This window comes from Felis catus, chromosome X, assembly GCF_018350175.1.
Source record: "Felis catus isolate Fca126 chromosome X, F.catus_Fca126_mat1.0, whole genome shotgun sequence".
In the NCBI taxonomy this organism is placed as follows: domain Eukaryota; kingdom Metazoa; phylum Chordata; class Mammalia; order Carnivora; family Felidae; genus Felis; species Felis catus.
Genome location: NC_058386.1, coordinates 35564197 through 35585200, shown reverse-complemented (window position 1 = coordinate 35585200; position 21004 = coordinate 35564197). Strand labels below are relative to the sequence as shown.

Genomic DNA, 21004 nt, shown 5'->3' with positions numbered 1-21004 from the left:
TTGCTGAGCATGAGTCAACACCCCGGGGAGGCACCTGTCTTCCATTAGGGGGAAAGTGACTGTCTGAGTCTGCTCAGGCCGTCAGAGGCTGGGTGGCTTAAGCCACAAAAATTTGTTTCTCATAGCTCTGGAGGCTGGAAGTCTAAGATCAAGATGCCAGCAAGGTCGGTATCCGGTAAAGGTTCTCACCTTGGCCTTCTTGCTGTGTCCACACTTGCCTTTCCTGGGTGCTTGCATGGACGGAGGGGGGTAGGGAAGGGAAGGAGGGGGAGGGGAAAGAGGGGGTAGGGAGAGAGAAACTTCCCCCTTCTTATAAGGCCACCAATCTTATCGGATTAGGACGTCACCCTTATGACTTCACTTAGCCTTAATTACCTCGTCATGGGCCCTGTCGCCAAATACAGTCACATTGGGGGGTTAGGGCTTCAACGTATACATTTTGGAGAGACACAATTCAGTTCGGAGCAGCAACAAAGTTCCAGCACGGAGGACTGGGTGGTTTTTTAAATGAGGGGACCCAACAGTGCTCCAAACTGTCCCATAAGCTGGGACAGTGCCTGTCCCCTCTGTGAGCCCCTCCCCGCCCCCGCAGAGACCCCTTCACAGTCCCCGAACGGGCTTTGGGTATTTCCTCCTTACCACTGCTGCTCTTGCCTGTAATACCTTCCATGGTTCTCTCTTTGTGGGACTCCTACCTGTCATTCAAGGGCCAGCTCAAATCGCCCTTCCTCCAAGAAGTCTTCCTTGATTTCTCCCAAACCCAATCAATGTTCACCACTCGTTAAGCATTTACAAGTTACCTTTTCATGTCTACAGATCTTACCCCCAATTAGGCAGTGAGCTCCTTTGAGGTAGGGACCATGTTTCTATTTACAATAATTCCACGATGCCTTGCACAGTGTAGACACTTGATCAATATTTGTTGATTGATTTATTGATCAACGGATGGAAAGTTAGCCAGGCATGCACACAGACCATTTCCAGGAAGTTTGCTGCCCTGGATGCAAAAAGAAAGCAAACATTTCTTTTTGGTGGCATACAGAATAGCGGTTCTCAATGAATGCGTCCCCATCAGCTGTGAGTGGCCTCGCACAAAATTTGTTATTAACGATAAGATACACAAATGTCAAATCATCTGCTTCAAGAAATTAGACTACATTCAAGGGTATCCCTGTAATAACATCTCTCTCACTCACTGGTCTTCCCTTGTGCTTTCTTGAGAGGGAAAGAATGTTCTAGAATGATAGTCATCAAGTCAGCAGTCAGGCATAACCCTGGGTTCACTTTCTGGGGTGGGGGGGGGAGTGTTGTGTGGGTTGACATTGGCCGTCTATGTCCTCCACTGGGAACAAGGACCACGTCCTTGAATTGTGGTCGGAATGGAAGGAGAACATCACAGATTTCAGATTCTCCTAAACTCACTCTCCATGCTGCCTTCTTTCTGGTAACGCTCACTACGTCTCCTTTGGCTTTCAGGGTCGGAGATCTTCTGCCTGAGCGGGAGAATAAGAAAGAACTGAGAAGGAAAATAAATGCATAAATAACTCCCGGGGGAACACTAATGCTATTTCGACTTGCAAACTGTTTGAGAACAGCTGAGCTGCCGGTGGAGGCAGATGAACATCACGGTTGGGGGCAGGGGCACTCAGGAACCTCCCCGATGACAGAATGGCAGATACCTGCTGTAGGGACACTCTCCTCCTCCTGCCTGTATGCCTGAGGGCCTGCCACCGTAGCACACACCGGCCAAACTCACAAATGCCAGAATCTTCACCTCTTTTGCCCGAGGACTTGCTCTTGGGGCTGGGGCCTGCTCTGCTCTGCTGAGGCTGAAAGTGAAAGTGACAAGGAATTTACACCCACTAGGACAGCTGGAGTATAAACACCCCAGCACCCTCGCCTCTCAGGTGAGAGAACCGTGGGACGTGTCCTGCGTTGCATCCTAGACAACCCCAGTGGGATTAAGCCCACGCTGCCTGCAGAGGCGACTTGCTTCATCAGGTGCCCTCCATTTTCTGCCCGTCTCATTACCCCTGTCTCATTCCCCCCCCCAGTTCTTCCAGAATCTCCTCCACCTTTCCCCATAAACTTTTTTGCACTCAAATTGCTTGACTTGGAATCTGCTTCTGGGGGAACCCAAACCAAGACACCTGCCGCGAGGCCTTTCTTTGAAGAGGGACGAGGGCCAACCGTGTGTCCTTTGGAAAGGGCTCTGGAAGCCCTTAGAGCTGCCGGGGGGGCACATCCTATCCACGGACTCCCACCCTGAACCTTCGAAACCCTGCCGCCCTTGTTGAAGGTGGGACCTAGGAATCAGTATTTTACTGTAAATTCCCCAGGCCTTTGGATATTCATTCCGGAAGCCACTATCATGACAATGTCAGTGGGACGAAGAGAAAACCCCATGTTGGGCTGGGGACGAGCTTTCTCCAAAGCCACAGATTTGGAAAGACAAGACGTGGGTCCGGGTTTCGACTCGTGTGATCTTGGGCAAAGCACTTTATGGAGCCTTTTTTCCTCACCTGAACCCCGGAGGCCCAAATCCTATCGATCTCACTGGGTCAGCTAGGAATAAAAGGGATGATGTGGGCGGAAGTGACTTGCAAACCGAAAAGGGCCGTCCCGGCTCTGGGTTTCCTCCCAGGGAGTGGGGGAGGGGGGGGGCAAGGTTGCTCTCGAGCGCAAACCGACACCTGTGCAACGCTGGTGTGGAGCACAGCCCTCGTTCAGTGTCAGAAAGGGGACAAGCCACTGCCCCAATTGCCTTCTGTGCTGTGCATTTTGGCTTTTCTTCACCTCATTTCACCCCGCCACTCCTCATCACCCTACCTCACCCCCTGGTCTTTTAATTACTGAGCACGTGGCAAACGATCAGTACTCTGGGCCTGTTAGCATGATGAATGAGCAATTAAAGCTACATAAGCAATTACACCAGCTCCAAATGTTCCCCGTTCAGCCCTGGCCGGGCTTCTGTGCTTGGCCGGCTCCTCAGCCAGAGGGCTGGGCCCTTCTGCCGGACAGAGGAGCCCTCTCTGGACCCGCAGTTTCACGAAACCACTGGGTGCCCGGGGCTCGCACCTGTCCTGGGCGCAGCGGCAGAGAAAGCCTGTCCACCGTCGCTCAGTCCCAGCCAACAGGCTGCGCTGACCCTTCAGGAAAAAAACCCAGTTTGCATTAATTCCAGCCCATTGGCTGAATTGCCTAGCAGAAATAATCTACCAGAAAGCGAGGGGGAATCGTCGGTCACGGTTAAAGTCTTATAAGAAAGTCTCTTCACAAGAGGTACGGTAAAAACATAATAAGCATTTTAAGTCTGATCAATGCTGGCATAAAGGGCGCATATGTGTGTTTAATGTCAGGGAGGGACAAGCCCTATTGTCAAGATCTCTGATCTTAGGGGCGCCTGGGTGACTCAGTCAGTTAAGCGTCCGACTTTAGCTCAGGTCGTGATCTCACGGTTCGTGGGTTCAAGCCCCGCGTCTAGCTCTCTGCTATCAGCGCAGAGCCTGCTTCGGATCCTGTCTCCCTCTCTCTACCCCTCCCCTGCGTTCTCGAGCTCTCTCCAAAATAAATAAACATTAAAAAAAAATCTCTGATCTTAGATTCTGGGGGCTGGTGGGGATAGATGTGGCCACTTGCAAGGGGGTGGCGGTTATAAGGAGTCCACTGCTCTTTATGAAAGAAGAGACATCAATAAGGGGAAGCTATGGGGCTGAGCACAGTGGGACAAAGGAGTTTTTCTGCATTGAAAGTTTTCAAATGTGTTCCCCTTGCAGCTGAGGTATCCCTTGATAGGGCCAAGTTGAAGGAAAAGGTTTAACAATAAAATGCCACCCTAGGCTGACACCACCCTTCATCACAGACTGACTCCACGGAGCTTTGCTCTTGCCCTCTGGAGAGACCTGGCCCCCTCGGCGAGCTTGACTTTGACCTTGAAGATAAACAGCCAACCCTGAACCTGAGGCCCCGCCCACACTTGCAGAACCAGACCGCTCAGCAGAGATAGGCAGAGGGGTTCTGCTGGGTCCTGGACAATCCTGGGTTTCCTGCCAGCCTGGGGTCTTCAGGACAAAAGGACTTGCAGCCAGCAGAGTGAAGACAGTGAGACATTTGTCACCATCGGGGCAGAGGTGCACATCAGTTCTGTTCGGAGGCATACAGGCGGCAGACGGACCGGTCAGATCATTTCTTCCCTCTGTGTACAAGTGGGAGTGCAAACCGTCTTGGACATTTGTTTCTTGGATTTGAACTTAGCTGAGGCAGGCGGGTCTTAGCTTGGATCAAAACAAACCCTGCAACAGATTCAAGTGCAAGTACTTTATTTGGGAGGGAAGTGAAACGGAGGAGGGACTACTGCCAATACAAGGTCATTAATCAACTCATTTACCACCGTGGGCAACTGGGGCTTAGCCCCCCTGGGGAACTCTGGGACCCACAGGAGCGTCTGCTATCCCAACAAGGGGTGAGGCACCCCTTCAGTTTGTTAGTTGGAGGGAAGCGGCTGGGAGGGGATCTTTGGCTTACCACCTGCTCACCAGAGCAGGGCCAGGGGGCAGGGTGGGGGTGGGGCAGGAGTTGGGGGGGGGCAGAGTAGGCAGCAGAACTCCTTTGACCAGAAATAAAAGACCTCAGGCAGAGAGTTGCAGGTGTTCTCAGTAAACAACCATCAGAGGCTCTGTGCTGGCCAGTAGGTAGCCACTAGCCCTTTAAATCTAAATCCATTAAAATGAAACGCAAAATTCCATTTCGAAGCCACACTGGTCACAGTCCAAGTGCTCAATAGCCACATGTGGCTAGTGGGCACCCGTCGGACAGTGCAGATAGGGAGCATTTCTATTATCACCGAAAGTTATCTTGCACCACACTGTGTTGAGTGCAGGGATGGGCACTGAGGGGGTACCAGCGGGCAGGGTACCAATGGTGTCCACTAGAGGCAGACAGAAAGGAGAAACAAGTCACAAGTGGGCACGAAAGCTCATGAAATCCTTGGGCTCAGCAGAACCCTAAGAGGTCCTGGAGCTCGGCAATCTACCTCTTCCGTCCCCATTCCAGACAGACTCTACATGAGGACGAATGAGGTTTTCTCCGACACATCCGGTTCCCGTCAAGATGAGGAAACACCAACCAGCCTTCTTTGCTTTATACACACATTGAAGCGGTTGGCTACCCCCACCCCCCAATTTTCCTCCACGTTATAAAGTATAGTCTAGTGGTTCTCATAGCATTTATGTTTTCTCTCTCTTCCCTGAATCTTTCCAGACCTCCTTCAAAAAACTGCAGCAAAGCCTTCTATGGTTTACACATGACAGTGTAGTGGCTAATGGTATGGGCTGTGGAGCCAGCCTGCTTGGGTTCAAATCCCAATTCAGCTCCATCAATTACTAATGTGTGACCTGGGGCAAATTATTTAGCCCCACTGTAAACCCCCAATGAGCATTTGCCATTGCTTCAACTTTATCTTCCACTGTTACTCAGGATAAATCATCGTGTTCCCAAACACGAGTGGGTATGTGTCTACAGTCTAAAAGACGTTTGGGGATAACTGGGGAAATGTGAATGTGGATTAGATACTGGATGATGTATTAGCTGTTTAATTGCTCTCTAGAGCTAAGTAACAAATTACCTCCAATATTTAATGGCTGAAAATAATAACAAACATATATTATCTTACACAGTGTCTGTGGATCAGGAAATGAGAACCGTTTTGACCGAATGGTTCTGACTCAGGGTCTCTCATGAGGTTGCAGTCAAGATGTTGGCTGGGGCTGCAGTCAACTGAAGGCTTGACTGGGGCTGGAGGATCTGCTTCCAAGTGGCTCACTCACATGGCTGGCAAGTTAATTCTCACTATTGACAAGAGACCTCAGTTCTTTGCCATGTTGGCCTCTCCGTAGGTTACTTGAGTGCCTTCACAATATGGCAGCTGGCTTCTACTCAAGTGAGTGAACCCAAGAGACAAAGAAGAAGCCACAATGTCTTTGATGACCTAGCCTCAGAAATCATGCTCTGTCAGTTCCTCAACATCCTATTGGTTACTCAGGTCGGCCCTATTCACTATGGGAGAAGAATCCACAAAGGTGTGAATACCAGAGGTGGAGACCACTGGGGGCCATCTTGGAGACTGGCTACCACATATATGAAAGGATGTTAATTTTCTTAGTGTGATCATGGTATTGTGGTTTTATAGGAGGATGTTCCTGTTCTCAGGAGACGCATACACAAGTATTTAAGGGTGAAGTGTACTGGCATCTGGAACTTTCAGGTGAGATGACAGAAGCATAAAGTACTTACATCCATATGAAATTTCTGAGGGTCAACCATTTTTGATCAACACAAAAGGCAAATTCATGTGGTTCAGCCTAATATAAATAGAGCAAATGTGGCAAAATGTTAACAATTGTTTAATATGGCGGGGGGGGAGGGGTAATTAGGTGTTTCCTTGTAACGGCCTTTTAACTTTCTTCTATGTTTTAAAATGTAATTACTTAAAAAAAAAAAAAAAAAAAAAGTAGTGCTTCCTCCTTCCCAGGGAAGTTCTAACAGAAATTTGCACTCGGTCTCCACAGACTGTGATCACAGAATTATTATTATACTTCATTTTTAATTTTTTTACTGTTTGTTTATTTTTGAGAGAGAAAGAGAGTGAGCGACAGAGCGCGAGCAGGGGAGGGGCAGAGAGAGGGGGAGACACAGAATCTGAAGCAGGTTCCAGGTCCTTCTGCTCTGCCTTTTCTGCCTAGTCAGTCACTGTGCAGGTCTCCCCGTTTGCTGATGACCTTGGGAGATTGCCACTGAGCTGGACATGGCTATATTATGCTGATAACTGTTACAGTCTGCTTCCTCTACCTCCCGACTGAGAACAGGGACCTAAATCGATAAATACTCCATGTATGAATGACAGGTCATGACCCTCCCTAATTCCCTATGGCACAACTGAAATCCGGTTACACAGTCTAAGAAACATTTAAGAGGGCTTGCCTAGTTCACGATAAAGCCTCTCAGCAAGCTAGAAATAGAAGGGAGCTTTCTCGATTTGATAAAGGGCATCTACAGAAAACCTACAGCTAACCTCATACTTAATTCTGGAAGACCAATCGCTTTCCCCCTAAGATTGAGAACAAAGCAAAGACATCCCTTCTCCCCACTTTCATTCAATGTTGTACTGGAGGTCCTAGCCAGTGCAATAAAGCAAGAAAAAGCATAAAACTTGGACGGGAAGAAGTAAAACTCTCTTTGTCCTCAGCTGATATAATCGTGTATATAGAAAATGCAAGGAAATCTATAAACAAACTACTAGAACTGATAAATGAATTTAGTAAGGTCATGGGATATAAGGTGAATATTCAAAAATCAATTGCATTTCTCTGTGTTAGCAACAAAAAAACTGAAAAATAAAAAACAGGGACGCGCCTGGGCGGCTCAGTCAGTTAAGCATCCGACTTCGGCTCAGGTCATGATCTCCTGGTTTGTGAGTTCGAGCCCTGCATTGGGCTCTGTGCTGACAGCTCGGAGCCTGGAGTCTGCTTCGGATTCTGAGTCTCCCTCTCTCTCTGCCCCTCCCCCACTCACGCTTTGTCTTGCTTGCTCTCAAAAATAAACTTTAACATTAAAATTAATTAATTAATTAATCCATTAATTAAAAAAAAAACATTTGGGGGCCCCTGGGTGGCTCAGCTGGTTAAATGTCTAACTTTGCCTCAGGTCACGACCTCACGACTAATGAGTTCGGGCCCCGCGTCGGGCTCTGTGCTGACGGCTCAGAGCCTGGAGCCTGCTTTGGATTCTGTGTCCCCCGCTCTCTCTGCCCTACCCCACCCACGCTCTGACTCTCTCTCTCTCTCTCTCTCAAAAATAAATAAACATTGAAGAAGTCAAAATCAAAACCATTTTATAATAGCATTTACAAAACATCAAATACGTAGGAATAAATCATCTCCTGTCATGTTGACATACCCTCTGCTCGAGCCTTCCTTTGCAGCACCCCCAGTGTCCTATCGGCCTCTGCCTCTGTTCATACTGCACCCGCAGGGTTCGCCCTGAATCTCTCTGCCAGGATTAAGGGACCCCACCCTCTGTGTTTAAGGCTCTACCTTCTCTCTGGCTTTCAGGACACCCCTTTGGACCCTTTGTAGATTAGAACTCTATAGCATTAACCAGAGCGGAAAAACAGGGGGCATGGAGACTGCGGACGCGGGCAAATTACAACCCCCTGATTGTCTCCTTAAAAAGGAGACTAGTAATGCTCATCTCTACAAGACGGCTTTGACGCTTGAACACTATAATGGAGGGGGGAAAGTGCGTCACACGGTGACGGATTCTCAAAGAATCCGAGTGGTTGTCCGTGTTACTACCATTTTTTGATTTTTCTTCCCAGCGGGACCCAAAGCTCTTCAAAAGCAAGGCTAGAATCCGGCTCAGGGTCTTAAGCGCAAAAGGTCCTCAGTACCAGTCTGCTAACTATCTATGCCTTCACCCCAAAAGGGTGCACCGGTCCACCAGAAGGAGAAATCTATCCTTGGTAGGTGAAGCGTTAGGGTGATAACTCAAAGTTCACCGGAGGGGGACAACACTTCTTCGGCCCCATCTCAAGGCCCACGCCCACTATCCATAGCATTTCATAACTTCTCCTTCGCGTTATGCTAACATCCCCAGCACCTTTGCTCACTTTCTCCATCTTAAAAGCATTTCTTGGGGCATCTGTGTTTCCAGTCGGTTGAGTGTCTGACTTGATTTTGGTTCAGGTCATGATCTCACGGTTGTGGGACTGAACCCTGCGTCAGGCTCTGTGCTGAGAGAGGATTAGGATCTACCTCTCTCTCCCTCTGTCCTTTTCCCTCTCGGACTCACGCAAGTGCTCTCTCACTCTCTCTATAAATTTTTTTTTGAAAAAAGCGTTTCTTAGCCCTTTCGAAGAACCCGTATTCTTTTTTTTTTTTTTAATTTTTTTTAACATTTATTTATTTTTGAGACAGGGAGAGACAGAGCGTGAACAGGGGAGGGTCAGAGAGAGGGAGACACAGAATCTGAAACAGGCTCCAGGCTCTGAGCTGTCAGCCCAGAGCCTGACACGGGGCTCAAACTCACGGACTGCAAGATCATGACCTGAGCCGAAGCCGGCCGCTTAACCGACTGAGCCACCCAGGCACCCCAGAACCCGTATTCTTTTTTTTTTTTTAACGTTTATTTATTTTTGAGACAGAGAGAGACAGAGCATGAACAGGGGAGGAGCAGAGAGAGAGGGAGACACAGAATCGGAAGCAGGCTCCAGGCTCTGAGCCATCAGCCCAGAGCCCGACGCGGGGCTCGAACTCACGGACCGCGAGATCATGACCTGAGCCGAAGGCGGACGCTTAACCGACTGAGCCACCCAGGTGCCCCAGAACCCGTATTCTTAAAAGTAAAGCATGCACCTTGGAATTCCTGGTGTTTCCCACAATCCCGGTTCAGTGCCTCACCTCGGTGCACATATCTATAAAATGGACATGAGAATGGTGCCCGGAGGGTTGTTATAACACCCGCGATAGATCTGCGGATCCTTTGTACAACCGAAGACCCTTGCAGCCAATGGCTGTTGGCTGCAAAAGCTCAGTAAGTACATACTGAACATCTTTGAATTATATTGGACTTCCGTTTTCTCACTTGTAACGTGGGGAGGAGAATAGTATCCCCCTGCAGGGTCATAATTGAAGCTCAAATGGGACCATTCATATCAAAGGCTTAGCCCGGGACCTAGCATTTATAAGCATTCAATAAATATTGGCTACAGTAGATTTACTGTGAACCCAGTAAAGCACCGAGGCACCTCATTCCCACACACGGGGCCCTTCCAGGCTTGGCTCGGGGGGAGCAGGGTGCTTCCGTTTTGTACAGACCATCGTTTGTTTCCAATTTGACTGCCGCTTAGTCATACCTCCCGGCGAGTCTGGTGGTGTAGGAGTAGCCACGGGCATATTTGGGATTTGGCTGTGGGAAAGTCGGAGCGACGATACAATTCGTTTTTGCAAAGCTGGTGTTAGCCAACACACCTGACACAAATTTGGGAACATTCTTCCTGGGCTCCGCGCTGACTGTCCAGCCCTGGGAGTGGAGGGTGCGTGCAAGAGGTCGTCTCACAATACGTATGTCTGTTCTCGGTATCTGTTACAACCTACTAAGTCACCCCAGAAGTCAGTGGCTTAAAACACGGCGTCGGCTGGGGTGGCTTGGAGGCTGGGGGCCGGAATCGTCTGGGGGTTCCTCACTCCCAAATCTGGTGGTTGACGCCGGCTGTCGGCTGAGATGTCGGCTGGCCGTGGCCTCTCTGAGTGTGGCCTGGGCTTCCTCACGGCCTGGCGACTGAGTTCCCAGGGCGAGTGTCCCGAGAGGGCCAGGGAGAAGCGGTATCACTTTCTGTGACTTAAGCTTGGAAGTCACAAACTGTCACTTCTGCTGCAGTCACAGACCCGCCCAGATTCAGGAGGAAGGACAGACCCCACGCCTCAGTGAAAGGAAGGCCAATATCCCGTGGCGAGAAGAGCGTGTGGATGGCAGACCTTGTGACCAATTTGAACAATACGATCTGTCACAGGGTCCTATGGCTCCCACCGCCCCGCAGTCCCCCCCTGTCCCCCCAAGGAGGGAGGTAGTGGAGAGAAACAAAGCCGGAAATGTATGGTGCTAGAAGCTGGTCTGTGGGAAATCTTCCAGGCATCGGATGTGGAAATTGTAAGTGACGAATCCCGTTCTCACTGATGCCTACTCGGAATGGAAATTCGCTGCTGTCAGGAATATACTCAATAATGCAGTGTCTGCAATTAATAACGCGCCATTTAGTTTTATTTCCTTTCTGATGGGAATTGCACAAAATAGGATTTATCGGAATCCATGTGTTTGTAGGGCACAGAACTAAAGCAGTCCTAGAAACACAAGAGCAGGAAGCAGCCCAGTTTTTCCAATTGCATTTTAGCGTATCTGACGCATCCTGTCCTGATGAAGTCTGGGGGATCCAGAAAAAGCAGCACACGAAATTGCTACTGATGCAGCGAAACAGCCTAAAGAAACAAGTGCTCTGGTGACAAAACTCGTGTGTTCATCAGCACGTCGATGCAGGTAGTTGAAGAGTCATTTTATTTCATTACGCAATTCTACAGCTTAATGTTTTGTAATGTTTATGTATTTTCGAGAGAGAGACAGAGACAGAGAGACAGAGAGACAGAGCACGAGCAGGGAGGCGCCAAGAGAGAGGGAGACACCGAATCGGAAGCAGGCTCCAGGCTCCCAGCTGTCAGCGCAAAGCCCGACGCGGGGCTCGAACTCACAAACCGTGAGATCATGGCCTGCGCCGAAGTCGGACACTTGACCGAGCGAGCCACCCGGGCGCCCCGCAATTATGCGGCTTAATATGTACACCTTAATGTCACATTAATTGTGTGTGTGTTTAGAATGACTAATCGCACCAAAACTCAAAAAGGACAGGAAGATCGAAGTACCCCGGTAGTGAGACCAAAAAACAAACAAAGGAGACGTACGGATGCTTCAGAATGTCACTCTGGGATTACATCGCAACGGAAACTCACTGCCAGTGACAACCTGTGAACCCGAAAGAAACTTCACAGCCATATCAATAATTTTATAAAAAGGAGATCAAGCACACTGCAGGGAAAGCGGCGTGATCTTTCTATTGTCTCCATAGAAAACGATATTAAAGCATCGCTACCGTATGAGAAGCGATCAAAGCCGTGCAGCCCAAAAGAGGAGAAAAAAAGAATCACAGAAGTGTTTCAGACAGTTAATTAGTAAATATATTACTGTTTTCCCCCTGGCTGTTGTGAAGTTTGAGGCCTTCGTGAGCTCCCAAATGCTGTAATTGGTTGTTTCTTTTCGCACGTAAACATTCACGTTCATACTAGGTTTTGCGTTCTTGGTTTATACGAGAGTCCCCCCAAAATATTTCATCTTCAGACCCTGCTATTAGCCACAATCAGCTCCTGTTGGCTCTTATTATTAAAACGTCCTTGTAATAACAGGGCCCGTGCATTTGGCAGTTTACAGGCGTGAGAAAATGGACGATAAATGCCAATCCACTCGAGCTGGCATCCTTCTCTTTTCTGCTTTTTTCTTTTCTCAGGATGAAAGCTCAGAAGGGGGTCGTAGGGGCTGTCTCGGTGTCCTCGGGACGCCATAAGAGAGTACCACACGCTGAGTGGCTTTAACGACGGAGCTTGATGGTCCCGGACTTCTGGAGGCCGGAAGTTCGAGATCAAGGGGCCTCCAGGCTGGCTTCCCCTGAGGTCTCCCTGTGCGGCTTGCAGACGGCTGCCCTCCCACGGTGGCCCCGTGTCCCCGCATGCTCCTCCCTCTGGATGTGTCTGTGTCCGAACCTCCTCTTCTTAGAGGGGACGCCAGTCAGGCTGGATTAGGGTCCCCCCCCCACCCCCGTGTGACCTCATGTTAACCTAATCACCTCTACAGTCACCTTCCGTGCATGTGCGCGTGGGGGGAAGGCAGAGAGAGGGGGAGACAGACGATCCGAAGCGGGCTCTGCACTGACAGTGACAGCAGACGGCCAATGCAAGGCTCGAACTCACAACCCGTGAGATGGTGACCTGCGCCGAAGTCGGACGCTTAACCGACTGAGCCACCCAGGCGCCCTTATTTTGAGAAACTTTAAAGCACCGCGCACGGGGCTCCCACCCCAGAAAGGACATCTGGCCGGTCCTGCCCTGAGAGGCCCCACTCTGATTAAAGTGTTGCCAGTATTTCCACTGTGCTGTTCGGTGAATGTTTAATATCTACTCTGGTGGCCTCCCTCCGCGCTGAGCCGCCTACCTGGGTGGTCCCCGTTACCTCTGCCGGGACTGATCACTTGGCTACCTTAGGGGCTCCGGTATGATCTGGAGCATTACTGGTCACCAGGAGTGACTATGACGGGTGAGACGGAGAGAGGAGGCAGCTCCTGACCCCAGGGAAAGCTAGAGCAGGACCCTGACTCCCCCCAGAAAGCCGGCAGCGCCGGATACGCCCATCTCTGTGCCGGGACCGTGACCCCAAGAGTCTGGCCCCCATGTCGCTCTCGAGAAGCGACTCATCCCCCACGTTACACATCAAGCACGTGTTATGGCAGAGCCGCGATTCGAACTCCGGACCTTACGATGACAAAGCCCTTGGCATGTTTTTTCCGTTAGTTTCACGTCCACGCGATCTCAGCTGGAAAGGACTTGAGAAGCTGTTGAGAATCTAATTCTTTCATTTTGCAGGCGAGAGAGACAGAGAGAGAACACAAGCACACAAGCAAGCGAGAGAGCACTCTGGCGTCTCTTTTAAGGGTGCTAATCCTATCATGAGGGCTCCATCTCACGAGCAATCACTTCCCAAAGGTCCCATCTCCAGATGCCGTCACACTGGGGACTAGGGTTTCATCATAAGAATCTGGGGTAAGGGGCACCGGGGTGGCTCAGTCAGTTAAGCATCCCACTCCGGCTCAGGTCATGATCTCGAGGTTCGCGGGTTCGAACCGTGCTGACAGCTCAGAGCCTGGAGCCTGCTTCCAATTCTGTGTCTCCTTTTCTCTCTGCCCCTCCCCTGCTTGCTCTCTCTCTCTCTCTCTCTCTCTCTCAAAAATAAATAAACGCTAAAGAATCCGGGGTCGGGTAGACATAGACATTCAGTCCATAATGCTTAAGATCCCAGAGACGAAAGATACTCTGAACGCACATCCCGGCTGTCAAAGTAGCGGGGTCCTTCTATTCTGCCCTGTGCCCACCATGCATTTTGCAGAGAACGTAGAGCACAAGCAGGGGCCTCCAGTGGGCCCTGCATTTACCCTACGAGCCCCTCTTGCTGAAGCGGTCCCGAGCTGCGTGCCCTGTAGCTCCAGTCTTCAGGGACATTCGCCTCCTGTTTGGGAAGGGTGTCCTAGTGCGGCAGCCATACTCTAAGAGGAGCAGCCCTCGACAGGAGGATGTCCAGAAAGGAGAAGGACGTCACCGGCAGGCCAGCCAAGGACGGGTTAGTGGAACATGGAACATGTAGCTCGGAGGAGAGAGGAATCGGGGGGATCAGGAGGGTGTTTTTCAAGCATCGAAAAGAAGAGTAGGAGCTTCCTCGTCGGACAATGTGATCATCTGGAGCAAAGGCTACGTTTCCCAGCCTTCTTTGCAGTTAGATGACTAAATTCTAGAGTGAAAGCAGAAGTGGTGAGTGCAACTTTCGGGAAGCGTCCTTAAAGGGAAACGGCATGCTTTCTTCCCCCCTTCTTATTCTTCATCCATTCTTCCCTTCCGCTGCCTGGGATGTAAATGTGATGGATGGCGCTCCGGCAGCCATATTGGAACATGAGGGTGAAGGACTACATCTCTGGTTTGGCGAAGCAACAGGTGGATCTCTGGTCCCTGTGACTTTGTGGAACAGAGCTGCCTATCCCCCGACTCTCATGGGAAAGAAAAGTAAACTTTCATTTTGTTTAAGTCACAGCTATTTTGAGTCGCTGTATCTAATCATGACTGAAGCAGGTGCCTATTCCGGGGCTTTCTGAGCCTCAGCGCGAAACTTCATCTGTATAATGGGAATCGAATGCTCACCGCACAGACCTCCCGATAATGGGCAGGTAAACGTGTTCGTGTTTGTGAAAGTACTGAGGAGACTAGACAGAGTTACAAAAATGCAAGACATTTGTTGCTGGGCCCCAGGAAAAGGCGTGGCGGGGGAGGGGGTGGGTGGTTGGGGAAGGGAGATTGTGTCAAAGAATCATCAATATTTCCCCGCTTCCACAACGCTTCCTAAAGATTCTGCGTTCTCTGGCTGCATACATCTTGATCTCACAGGTCCGGGCCTTGGTGGGAAGGTAAGGAGAGTGCACGGGAGGCTTCACCAGTCCCCGTGAGCCTTTACGGTGCATCGTTATCGGCCCTCAGTGCTATACTGGCCGAACCTTTGTGGCAAGGAGGTCAGAGGAGTTTCCCTTCATCTCAACCCACCGGGGCCTGAAGAGTGTGAAACAGCCAGAAGTGTCCCGTCGACCTTGGCGGAGACGGTGCACTCCCCTCCCCGCCTGGGTGAGCAGTGCAATGTTCACAAGGCCCTACAGACGTTCCTCGCTGACGGAGGCTCCACGTCAGGCTGGTTCAAGGCTGCCACAGGTTTAGCCGTTCATCTTGGCAGGGGCCCCCGTTCCGGTGTTCAGAAACCCACTATGTGCCCAGGTCATAGGGCTCTTTTTGTTTGTTTGTTTTTTTAACGCTTTATTTATTTTTTGAGAGTGCCAGAGAGTGCAAGCAGGGGAGGGGAGGTGGGGGCGGGGGGGGGGGTGCGGACAGAGGCTCCGGGGCGGGCTCTGCGCTTTCAGGCTGACAGCAGCGAGCCCGATGTGGAGTTCGAACCCATGCGCTGTGAGATTATGGCCTGAGCCAAAGTCGGACACTCATTCAACTGAGCCACCCCGGCGCCGTGGTCATAAAGGTTCTTTGAGCTCCGGCCCAGACAGGTCAAACCCAGAAAAAAGAATCCCACCACGAATGGAGATGCTGAGTACCGAGATGGCCCCCGAGGCGAGTGTCACAGGCTCTGCTGGATGTCCCTCTTATCTCCACATGCCTGGAGCAGTCCTGGACACAGAGGAAGTCCTCTGCCAGCTGTTCAGTTGACTTCAACATCCAGGGGCCCCCAGGGTAGCTCAGTCGGTTAAGTGTCCAACTTCAGCTCGGGTCACCATCTCACTGTTCATGAGTTCGAGCCCCACATCAGGCTCTGTGCTGACGGCTCAGAGCCTGGAGCCTGCTTCGGATTCTGTGTCTCCCTCTCTCTCTGACCCTCCCTGGCTCACGCTCTCTCTCCCTTTCTCTCTCTCTCTCTCTCAAAAAAAAAAAATAATAATAATAAATAAATAAATAAACTTAAAAAAAAAAAAAGATGAGAAGCCTCTCTGGCCCTGACCCAGCTCAGGTCTGAGGACTGAGGTCTGTCACCATGCGGCCTGCTAAGCCGTGGCCAGCAGGACCAGCTGCCCTGGTCACACCGCTGGAAGGGCCACACGGGGTGTCGCAGACACTGGTGGTGCCCCACCCTTATCCCAACAACACTACTCGTTCTCATAGGTGCCGACCACCGTGGACCCAAAAGCACCTGCCGCTTGCCCTCCGCCAAGGGCTTTCCCTGGCCGGTGAGGGAGGCAGGCTGGAGACATGGGGAGTACAGTCTCCCGGGAGCAGCCGTCCGTCAAGGACAAACAGGGGTTGCTGGAGGATTACCCCAGCATCCCCGCCCCTCCGTGGGGCCAGTTCTGAGACGTGTGCTGTCCGCTGTCTCCCAGGCATCCCCGTGGATGTTGGCTTCCCTCTCTTCCCTGTCTCGCTTCTTCAGTGCCCTAGAGGCGTCTCCTGGGACCACCCACAAACGCGCCACCCGCATTCACATCCTTGTCCCGAGATCCGCTGCCGGGGGTGGCCGAACTGAGACCCAGGGTTAGCAGATGAAGGCGACTGGAGCCCTGACAGGCTCACACAAGAGTGTGATTACGACAGGGGACCAGCGCGCAGCCAGGCCTGGCAGCCCGAGAAGGCCGAGGAAAGAGGCTGAAGGGTGGCTGTCTCGGCCCAGCACCAAGGACACCCGGGAGGCAGCCCCCATCCCTCATGGACTCCGAGCTTCTGGAGGGAGGGCAGGGTCCCAATGCGCCCCACCCACCATACGCCCCCCACCCCCGGCCCAATGCCTGGCACAAAAAAGGTGCTCATTGATGAACTTGAATGGACCCGAGGCCAATATCAGGAATCCTTCCACTTGCCCGTGAGACCATTCTCTCTCCTGGTTGCCCTCCCCCAACCAAAGCGCTCTACTCATTCACGCGCTCCGGCATTCATAAATGCGCACCAACATGCCGGGCGCCTACCACGGGAGAGGCGCTAAGCAAGTTCCAGCTTCTCCTCTCTACAACCTTCGCCTCCCATTCTTCCGTCCATCAGTCGTTGAGAATTCTTTGCGTTTAAAGCAATTTTTATTTTACTTTATTATTATTATTTTTTTTTAACTTAAATCCAAGTCAGTTAACACATAGCGTGGTGTTCGTCTCAGGAGTAGAATTTAGCGATGCGTCACTTACATACGACACCCCAGTGCTCGCCCCAGTGCCCAGTGTCCTCCTTAATGGCCCATCGCCCGTCTAGCCCATCCCCCACCCGCCTCCCTCCACCAACCCTCTGTTTGTTCTCTATAGTTTAGAGTCTCTTTTGGTTTGCCTCTCTCTCTGTTTTCATCTTATTTTTTTGTCCCTTTTCCCCTATGGTCATCTGTCGTGTTTCTTAAATTCCACATATGAGTGGAATCATATGACATTTGCCTTTCTCTGACTTACTTCACTTAGCATAATACATTCTAGTTCCATCCACGTTGGTGCAAATGGCAAGATTTCATTCTTTTTCATTGCCGAGTAATACTCCATTGTGTACATATACCACATCTTCTTTATCCATTCATCCGTTGATGGACACTTGGGCTCTTTCCGTAATTTGGCTATTGTTGATAGTGGATAATTCTTTGCATTTTATTTATTTATTTATTTATTTTAAATTTTTTATTTTTTGCATTTTATTTATTTTTAAACGCTTATTTATTTTATTGATTTTATTTTTTAATATTTATTTATTTTTGAGAGAGAGAGACAGACCACAATCAGGGGAGGGGCATAGAGAGAGGGAGACAGAATCCGAGGCAGGCTCCAGGCTCTGAGCTGTCAGCACAGAGCCCAACGCGGGGCTTGAACCCATGAAACGTGAGATCATGACCTGAGCCCAAGTCGGATGCCCGGCCGACGGAGCCACCCAGGCCCCCCCAATTCTTTGCATTTTAAAAGAGGCAACGGAGGGGCGCCCGACTGGCTCAGTCGGTAGAGCATGGGACTCTCGATCTGAGGGTCGTGAGTTCAAGCCCCAGATTGGGCACGGAGCCTACTTAAAAAACAAAAAACGAAAAACAAAGGCTGTGGAAGGTAGTACATTTCTTCAAAGAAATGGCTTTCTAATGATGAGTGGACAATGACAGTTTTTGATATCTTCAAGAAGAGAGAAGAAGCCCGAAACTCATGCCTCTTAAGTGGAGTAATCTGCTCTGCCTCAGGTCGATGGGCAGTGGGTCTAGCGTGCAGACCCTACGCCCGGCATCAACACACATGTCCACCACTGGACTCGGTTTCCCATGCTCTGTCTGCAAACATGTGCACAGACGCCCTTATAAGCATACATGCAAAAACACACACCTGAACATCAACACTCCCCACAGCTGGCCTGAGACTAGTCCCCATTGAAAACGCAGCCGCTGTGTGATTGACGGGCCAGTCGGTACCTTCCTTCAGTCGGAATCCAAGATGCCATTGCCATGGCGACTGAAGTCTCTTGCAGCTCTGTTGTCTTCCATGCTCCTGGGAGTTGAGGGTGATACCTGGGAGGCTTTCCTTCTAGAAACCACCCCTTCCTCCAGGAGTGGCTTTTCATTTTTCCCTGGGGCCGTGCTTCTTCGGAAGGTGTGAGTTGACGTTACGCCTCCCTCTGGCTCGCCCTCTGCTAATGGTGAGGAAGGTTTGACAGAGAGTGGTTGTGCCTTAATCAAGCTTGTGGTCTCCTGGAACTTTCCAGCTACTCTCCTGAGGTGTCTGATGTCATGCTTAGCTAAAGGGAGTAAGAAATCCACCCCTTTCTTCACAGGGCACCCTGGGACTAGGGCACTCAGTGGGGCGCATGGTTCAGATCCCGTTCCCCCCCACCACCACCGCCCCGCCGACCCTGCCTCCTCAAGACCGAGGGACCCATTCCTCCAGCTACTGGGGTGTCAGCTGTTGCCAGCTCTCAGCTGATTCCTTCTCCAGAAAGCGTCAAAGAGACCTGCCTCACTCAAAGTCTCACTCTCCTCCCCGGCACGGACCACACTCAACGACTGGCCAATTGGGGTACAAATACCCGGGATTCATTGTCTCGCCGCTTCGAAGAATGAACAGGTGCACACAAAGTGAGCAGCAGGCAAAAGTTTCTTAGACTGTAAGATGAGAAAGGAAGAATAGTAGGAAAGCTCTCTTGGCAGAGAGGGGACATTCGAAAGTGAATGCCCGAGGACTATAGGCGAGGGTCCTCGTTTTATAAGGTTCTGGTCAGCCCGCCCGCCCTCCCTTCCCCTTGGTCCTTCTCAGGTCCCGCCCTTATTGGCTTGATAGCTATGGACGCTGGGTTGTCCGTTCCTGATTGGCTCGTTTCTGTTGTACGAGGGGTGGCCTGTGGCCACACTTAGGTCTTTTGTCAAATTCCGAGGGGAACCTGAGGGGGAGTAGGCGGGCTCTGTGACATTCCTAAGAGGAACCTTAAGCCTGAGGGGGTTTGCTGTGGGCACACACTCCCAGCGTTGTTCCAAAATAGGTGTTTTCTCCCACGCAGGGACCTCAGGCCCTAATCTTTCCCTCTCTGCCTCCTGAATCCTATCTTCTCCGATCATATAAAGGCTCATCCCCTCCCCTCAACTCCGGAAGGGCCATACCAGTTCCAAGGCTCCCAGGGGATCATGGGAACATCACAGTTCAGCCCCTCTGTTCAATTCCGCTTCCCTACCAACCCCTTTAGGGTTGACCCTAAAGGCAGCCCCCCCCCCGAAACCATCTGCACACAAATTTCCATCTCGGAGCCTGTTTCCAGGCAACTCAACCCAAGACAAAGGGTCTGGAGCTCATCTGACACTGCCCTCCCCTTCACAGATGAGGAAACTGAGGCCCAGAGAGGGGCTGGGTACCGTTAAGGTTACTCGGGGAGTTAAAGTGAAATTGAGTTGCCTGACCCAGACTCTCAGCATTGGAAGAGATGAAAACAATGCACATTGTAGCAGTTATCCATTGCTGGGTAACAAATCATGACAAAACTTGAAAGACGATTTGTTGTCTCACAGTTTCCGAGGGTCAGGACTGGAGTGGCTAAGCTGAGCGGCTCTGGTTCAGGGTCTGTCATGAGGTTGCAGTTAAGGTCTCAGCCTGTGGTCATCTGAAAGCGTGAACAGGGCTGGAAACTCTGCTTCCGAGGTGGCTCGCTCACATACCTGCTGCTGGGAGGCCTCCATTTCTTACCACACGGGCCTCTCTAGAGCAATCCTCCGGACATGGCAGCTGGCTTTCTTCGGATCCAGTGACCTCAGAAAAAGAGAGGAAGAGAAACTACGATGGAAAGTGCAGTGTCCTTTAGAACCTAATTCAGGGGCGCCTGGCTGGCTCAGTCATTTAAGAGTCTGACTCTTGATGTCGGCTTAGGTCATGATCTCAGGTCGTGAGATTGAGCCCCGCGTGGGTCTCGGCGTTAAGCGTGGAGCCTGCTTGAGATTCTTTCTCCCTCGAAGCTCTTGAGTGACTCAGTCGGTTAAGCATCCAACTTGGGCTCAGGTCATGATCTCATGGTTCGTGGGTTCGTGGGCTCTGAGCTGACAGTTTGGAGCCTGGAGCCTGCTTCGGATCCTCTGTCTCCCTCTCTCTCTGCCCCTCCCCTGCTCTCTCTCTCTCTCTCTCTCTCTCTCTCCCCAAAATAAATAAACTTGAAAAAATATATGAAATAAAACCAGAAAAAAAAAAGGATTCTTTCTCCCTCCCTCTCTGCCCCTCCTCTGCTTGCTTGTGCACACGCTCTCTCAAAAATAAAATAAATTGGGGCGCCTGGGTGGCTCAGTCGGTTAAGCGTCCGACTCCGGCTCAGGTCGTGATCTCGCGGTCCGTGCGTTCGAGCCCCGCGTCGGGCTCTGTGCTGACCGCTCAGAGCCTGGAGCCTGTTTCAGATGCTGTGTCTCCCTCTCTCTCTGCCCCTCCCCCATTCGTACTCTCTCTGTCTCAAAAATAAATAAACGTTAAAAAAAAATTAAAAAAAATAAATAAAATAAAATAAATTAAATAAATAAATAAATAAAACCTAATTCATAAGCGGCATCCCAGTGTTATTATCCTTCTCACGCTGGCCACACAGATGAACTCCGTGCAATGTAGAAGAAAGGACCCAGGGATATGAATACCGGAAGGCAA

The 21004-nt window shown here is 50.7% G+C and overlaps 1 long non-coding RNA gene across 1 annotated transcript; it reads right to left on the bottom strand.

Moving 5' to 3' along the window:
* Positions 1 to 903: 903 nt before the first annotated feature.
* LOC123383313 lies at positions 904 to 1828 on the bottom strand. Its single transcript, XR_006592894.1, has 2 exons — positions 1680 to 1828; positions 904 to 1493 (listed from the first exon to the last, which is right to left on the bottom strand). It is a non-coding gene; the product is annotated as an uncharacterized LOC123383313 (long non-coding RNA).
* Between the last annotated feature and the right edge of the window lie 19176 nt (positions 1829 to 21004).